General features: G+C 51.4%; 1 pseudogene; it reads right to left on the bottom strand.

Moving 5' to 3' along the window:
• Window positions 1-936: 936 nt before the first annotated feature.
• On the bottom strand, window positions 937-4791 carry LOC134646690 (uncharacterized; annotated as a pseudogene).
• Between the last annotated feature and the right edge of the window lie 2131 nt (window positions 4792-6922).

Genomic DNA, 6922 nt, shown 5'->3' with positions numbered 1-6922 from the left:
CCCAGCTTGCTGCCGCACAAATATCCTGGACTGATACACCCCTGAACAAAGCCTAGGATGTGGCCACACCCCTAGTGGAGTGAGCTCGGAGTCCCGGGGGGGCCTGCGAGCCCTTACAGCTGTAAGCCAGAGCTATGGCCTCTACAATCCAATGAGCTAGCCTCTGGCGTGATACGGGCCTGCCCTTGTGAGGGGAGGCCCAGGAAACAAACAGCTGATCCGACTTCCTGAATCCAGCTGTTCTGTCAACATAAGTCCCCAAGGCCCGCACAGGGCACAAAGTGTTCAGCCTCTGCTCCGTCTCTGAAGAGAATGGAGGGGGGTGAAAAGCCAGGAGCTCTACTGTAGAGCACCTGTATGACGTTTCCAACACTTTAGGGACAAAGGCTGGGTTAGGCCTCAGGCGTGCTTTAGTGAGTCCCGGGGCCAGCTGTAGACAAGAGGGGTGAATAGACAGAGCCTGTAATTCACTAACTCGCTTGGCTGTGGTTAGAGCCAACAGCAGAGTGGTTTTAAGCGAGAGAAACTTCAACCCCACTGCCCCAATAGGCTCAAAGGGGTGGTGGGAGAGGGCGTCTAAAACGACTGACAGATCCCATAAAGGGACCAGTGGTCTAGAAACTGGGAGCGTTCGACGCGCCCCTCTCATGAAGCGACATACAAGGGGGTGCTGACCGGCAGGTTTATCACCAAACCCCACGTGGCAGGCTGAAATAGCTGCTAAATAGACCTTTATGGTGGAAAAAGCTCTCCTTTTGTCCAGCAAATCTTGAAGAAAACATAACAGCTCCACCACTGAACACTGAAAAGGGATAATTTGCTTTTCATGGCACCACTCTTCAAAAACACGCTATTTACTGCTGTAAATGGAATGAGTGGAGGAGGCTCTGGCATTCTGAATGGTTTCAATAACCTTCGGAGGCATGCCTGCTGCCTTCAAATTCCACCTTTCACGGGCCAGGCCCAGAGAGCAACCTGGTCCGGATGGGGATGGTATATCTCCCCACGCGCCTCAGACAGAAGGTCTCTGCGGACGGGGAGTGGCCATGGCTCGTCCACCAGAAGCTGGATGATTTCTGCTATCCAGTGTTTGGATGGCCACCGTGGAGCTATTAAAATCAGTGACAGCCCCTGATCCCTCACTCTGATCAGTGTAGGGGAGATCAGGCTGAGGAGAGGGAAAGCATACAGCAGAGTTTTTGGCCATGGATGGGCCAGCGCATCCACGCCCAGTGGCGCATCTGCGTCTGACAGGGAGAAAAACAGAGGGCACTGTGTGTTTTCTCGCGAGGCGAAGAGATCTACGGCAGCCCGGCCGTATCTCTGCCAAATCTGCCCCACCACCTGTGGGTGAAGCCTCCATTCTCCGAACAGTGGATTTCCTCTGGACAGGAGGTCCGCCCCCCTGTTCAGAATTCCTGGCATGTGAGTTGCCCGAAGGGAGAGGAGCCGAGTGCTGCTCCACACAATTATTTCCCTGGCTAACCTGTGTAGCTGCCGGGAACGGGTGCCGCCCTGGCGGTTGATATAAGCAACTACAGTGGAGTTGTCTGTTTTCACTAAAACATGTTGTCCCCGGAGATACGGCAGAAAATGCCGTAAGGCTAGGAGCACCGCGCGGAGCTCCAGCACATTTATGTGATTCAAAGCGAGTCTCTGTGACCAAACGCCATTCACTGCTCTGCCCATCATAGTTGCACCCCAGCCTGACAGGGATGCATCTGTGGTCAGCGTCACCCTGGATGATACTGCCCCGAGAGGTACCCCCGCAGCGAGAGCTGTCGGGCTCCTCCAAGGCCGGAGAGCCGCGATACACGGCTGCGTTATTTTTACACCACGACTGAGATGTCGGCAGGGTCACAGCTGCAGAGAAGCGACCCACCGCTGAAAATCTCTCATCATAAGCAGCCCCAAATGTACTACCGATATCACCGAGGCCATGAGGCCGAGGAGGCGGAGACAGAGTCGGAAGCGCACAACTTTCCCCAGCTGAAAACGGGAAAGACAGTGAGTGAAGGATGCGATCCTCCGCTCTGAAAGTGCGATACGATAAGAGATGGAGTCTATTCTGAGCCCCAGATACTCTGTAAACTGTGCGGGTTCCAAGTGGCTCTTTTCCAGGTTGATTGTGAACCCAAGCTCCGTGAGGTGATTCACTACCACCTCGGAGTCTTTGATCGCCTCCTCGCGCGATCGTGAGCATATTAGATAATCGTCTATGTAAGAGAATATTCTGATGCCGCTGTTGCTTAACGGAGACAGCGCTGCCTCCACACATTTGCTGAACACCCTTGGGGCTAAGGATAGCCCGAATGGGATAGTTTGAAACTCGTACGCTACGCTCTGATAAGGGAACCTGAGATATTTCCTGTGTGGAGGATAAATGGCGATGTGAAAATATGCGTCTGATAGGTCGATTGTAACAATCGATTGTGTGAATTGAGCGACAAACCGTCTTGTGTGTGAACATTCTGAACGTGTACTTTCTCAAATGCTTGTTTAACACACGCAGATCCAGAATAGGACGGAGCGACGTTCCGTCCTTTTTCAGGATGAGGAAATAGCGGGAGTAAAAGCCCTGCTGAGCTTCTTCGCTCGGAACCGCTCTGATCGCCTGTTTGTGTAACAGGGAGGATATTTCCTCCTCCAGCACATTCGCTGAATCGCCACTGGCCACCGAAGCTAACACTCCGCCGAATCTCGGTGGTTTTACCGCAAACTGTAGTCTGTAACCATGGGAAATGGTTGACAAGACCCAGGGATGAACTGCGCATGCGCGCCACCGCTCCAGCCGTGCTGCGAGCGGGCCTCTGAAGACGCGGTAGCGTGATGTCACCCCTGTCTCCCAGAAGGAGTTGGGGCTCTCCCCCTCGGGAAGAGCGTGAGCTCCCCCTGCTGGGCAAAAAGACAAATGGCAGTGATTTTCTTTTGTTTTTATTTTGAAACTGGGGGGACATTCTGCCCTTGGCAAACTACCTGGCTGCAGAAATGCACGTTTCATTTCTTTTGTTACCCCCAAACCACAGTGAAGTGTCTGGTGACTCTGGGCAGTGCTTGGTGACACAGACAGAGTGCTTAGGAGTGCTTGGTGACACTGCGCCATTTGTCCACCAGTCTGTCCTCCCTGAACTGGAGGAGGAGACTGAGAGGGTGCTCCTGATGAACTGGAAACGTCCGGAGACCCTGAACCTTGGAGTGATTTGGTTACCCCTTCTAACACCTTCCTTCTCTTTGGGGGAGAAGAGAGGGGTTGACACAGAATGTTGCAGGTGTGCTAGGCTGACCGCTTCTTTTTCCCCTCTCCGGGGTGTGACGGCTTGTTCTTTGCAGCGGCTGCTGCAAAGGAATGCTTGCCCCAAGGTCTTTGGTTTTCTACCTTAGCCTGGTGGGCACCTGCTCCTCTCTGCATTCTGACCCCACTCTGTCTCCCTCTCACAGCTGCTGCTGTAGCGGCAAAGCCAGCTCTTGGCACCTGCTGGGGCTGAGAGTTAGGTTTTCTGGGTAAGCAGAGGTTGAATGCTTCTCCCTCCTGCTTTCTGCGGGTGCTTGTTTCTCTCATTCTCTCCAGGGCTGGGCCAAAGAGACCCTTGGTTGGGTCATAGGCTGAGCATCACCTAGGCCTGACAGGTTTAGCCACAAGGCTCTCTCACCCGAGACTGCAAGGCCCATAACACGGCCACACCCTTGGACTGCTCCCCTGGAGTAGCGAAGAATGAGATCATTAACCACGCAGATTTCATCCCAGAGGGCTGGGTTTGGGGAACCCAAGTCAAGCTGACGTCCCATGTCTTCCAGAATTTCTGCCTGATATGCTGATAGCAGTGTGACTGCATTAAGCGAGCATACCGACTGTGCAGCATATTTGTAAATCCTTTGATAAATAGATGCCGTGAGGCGATCTATCTTGTTGGGCAAAGAAATGCTAGAAGCTGAGATTGCCCTGCGGTTAGGGTGAAGGTGATACGCCACTGAAGGCTCCACTGCTGGGGGTTCGGTCAGCCCCAGTTCACCCATCCCCTGGATCTCAAGCTTAGAGCAGCCCTTGGTCGGAAGCTTGCTTTTAAAAGGGCTTGACCAATAGCGACTCATTTCTTTCATGCAGGCCGGGACTGCTGGCAGAAGCTGCTTCGATGGCGGCAAGGCTGGCGGGAGCCTCTTGCCGTCATACAGGTCGCGTTCTGCCCCTTCGGCATCCTGGGCGGCTGGCCATGGGATGCCTAGCTTGGCAGCAGCCCGTTTGCAGACCTCGTACAAATTGCTGTCCACCGGGGGTGCAACTTCAGCCCCACTCGGTGGCCTGGACTGCTGGGGAGGAAAGGTAGAGTCATCCTCCTGTTCCTCATCCATGTCCTCCAGGTCGAGGAGGTCGAAGTTGGCATCGCCCTCCGTGTCCTCGCCACCCGGCTCGCCCACGTTTTGATCGAGGAGGTCCTGGAACGATGGGGGCATGAGCGGGGACTCTTCTTCCATCATGTCCGCCCAGCTTGTGGAGGCTCGTGGATGACGGATATCGCTCGTAGCAGTAGCGGCCGACAGGCAGGGGTCCTGACTGTTCATTACTGCTACTCTCAGCTTCCTTTCCAGGACTTTCTCTGGCATCAAAGCACAGTGTGGCCATCCCTGAGGGTCCGCCAGTGAAGCCTGAGCATGCTTGGCACCCATACAGACGATGCACATTGGATGAGGGTCCCTGCCCGAGATGGTGGCACCGCATGATGCGGGGCACGGGCGGGATGCAGCCTCTTTGGCCTTCGGCTCCCACCTTTTGGCGGGAGTAGGAGCCATAGACATGGTTAGCGGAAAGGGGTGAGACTAGGCTACACCAGGCTCGTCTCGACACATTAGCCCGTAAGTAGCTAGGACTAGCAGCGGGTGTTAAATCCGAGCTAGTCGCCGTGGGAGTCAGCTCGTCGTGACACGTTAGCTGCACTCCGCTAGCCAATATCGTTAGCAATTTAATGCTAACCGAACCCTAGGTCGACTAACAAGCTAATGCTAGTGAGACGCTAATGTGGTTCGTGGCCTGCTAACAAGTTAATGCTAGCCAGACACTGAACGAACAGCTCGCCGTAACGCGTTAGCCCGAGTTACACAACGTCGGCTACCTCGCTAACTAAAACCAGGAACCGCTGGGACAGCTCGCCTGACGCGGTTGCTGTTCCACAGTGCAACTCTAAGTACACTTCTTTCGAAGGACTTACTCAGCACGATCCAAACTGGAACCGGAAAAACTGCGTTCGGCGACGTACTCCTACAAGGGACACCTGAGAACTGTTAAGCAGCTAATCAAGTTAGCCTGGATGCGCTGAGGGAGCTCAGAGTAGTTTCTCACGGGAAGAAAGCGAGAATGAGTTAGGAGGTGTTGGGTCTGTTCCCACAAACCCCGCTAGTTCTAGAGACTTATTCATCATGAAAGAAAACAAGGCAACAGCGTTCGATCGATTACTTGCGCAAGGGAGGCCTCATCTGTGTCCAGCACGAAAATGACCCCCATGATGGCCTCCTCTCGCTGGCTTTTATTGAGAGACAGTTCACACAAAACACAGCAAAGCAACGCCCCCCGCATTGTATGTATATGTGTGAACTTCTATATGTAAGTAGGAATGTGTGTGTGTGTGTGTGTGTGTGTGTGTGTGTGTGTGCTGCTGATCAAAGGGTCATAAACTCAGGAAGCTTAGATCAAAAGAAGTAGATCCTCCAGATAGGATGTATCTGCAATAAAACCTTACAGCCCCCTACCCAGAACCCCGAGAATCTGGGGGGAAGGACAGTGGAATCCCTTTCATCAAAGTTGGCAAGCATAAAAATGACAAACATTTAACAATCCACTCTAACATTCCCTCCTGTTTTGTGATTTTTATGCTCCAAATTATTCCTGTGTAGTATATTCTTATCCATGCACCTCTTGCTTGACAATTTCAGCGCAGGCGTCATTTATACACAAGCTTCTGTCATATCATTCATGTCAGTCAATTCATACTGTTGTAAAAGGACATAATTAACAAATGTATCAGAAATCATCTTAGTTCGCATTGATCTTATACACGGTAAAATTCATCCTATACATAAACAAATCAAATGTCAACAGTCCAAAAACAGGAATTAATATTTTCAAAAGAAAATGCCACCAAGGACCAGACATTAACCAAGCTCTCCAGCCTCGTGGTGCATCTACTCCTGTCGTGCGATTCATTATGTATTCCTGCAAGTAAACAACTGAATGTAACAGTCAAACAAGAAGAATCAACATACTCAAAAATCATATGTCACTACAATACAACTGTATACAGACATAGACATTCAAACACATCAGTTGACTTTATTGTTTGTCCATGTGGCTCTCAGCTAACTTCAAAGCTGTAGCCTGGTCAACACCCTTCTTTATGACTCCTATCAACCCCCCAAATCATCTCACTTTAGGCATCCTGTGGGGGTTTGAGTCAACTGGTGAATTATCTGCATTTACAACTCTTCTCCTGTCCTGTTGTCACCACAGAAAAAGCTTTGTAAAGGAAATTGGATCAAGCTGTTTTGATCTTCTTGGCTCAAAGCCTTAACCAGCTTAGCGAAGTGTTCATGATGTAAATGTAGACAAAAGGCTTCTCTGTTTGCATCCTTCTTGCAGAGGACACAAAGAATAGGTGATGTTGTACAAATTCCATGGTACTTGGACTAATCCATTGCCCTTCATACACATAGGCAACTGGCCTGTTTCCAGTTCATTTAGCTTTTCAATGTCCTGCTGCGAGTCAGACACTTTGAGTCAGACTAGCAGGTCTGTCTTACCAGAGCAGTTCACCCTCCCAGCTACTGGTGAATCAACCGTCCATTCAGGTTCAGAAGTTGAAAAGTTGGCAGTGTTCCACGTTTACTCTTGGATGTGTTGCTAAGGCAACCAAACAAACTGTCTCACTCTTAGTGA

This window comes from Pelmatolapia mariae, linkage group LG17 (assembly GCF_036321145.2).
Source record: "Pelmatolapia mariae isolate MD_Pm_ZW linkage group LG17, Pm_UMD_F_2, whole genome shotgun sequence".
NCBI lineage: Eukaryota > Metazoa > Chordata > Actinopteri > Cichliformes > Cichlidae > Pelmatolapia > Pelmatolapia mariae.
The sequence above is the reverse complement of the archived record's forward strand: the minus strand, read 5'-3'. Positions and strand labels throughout refer to the sequence as shown.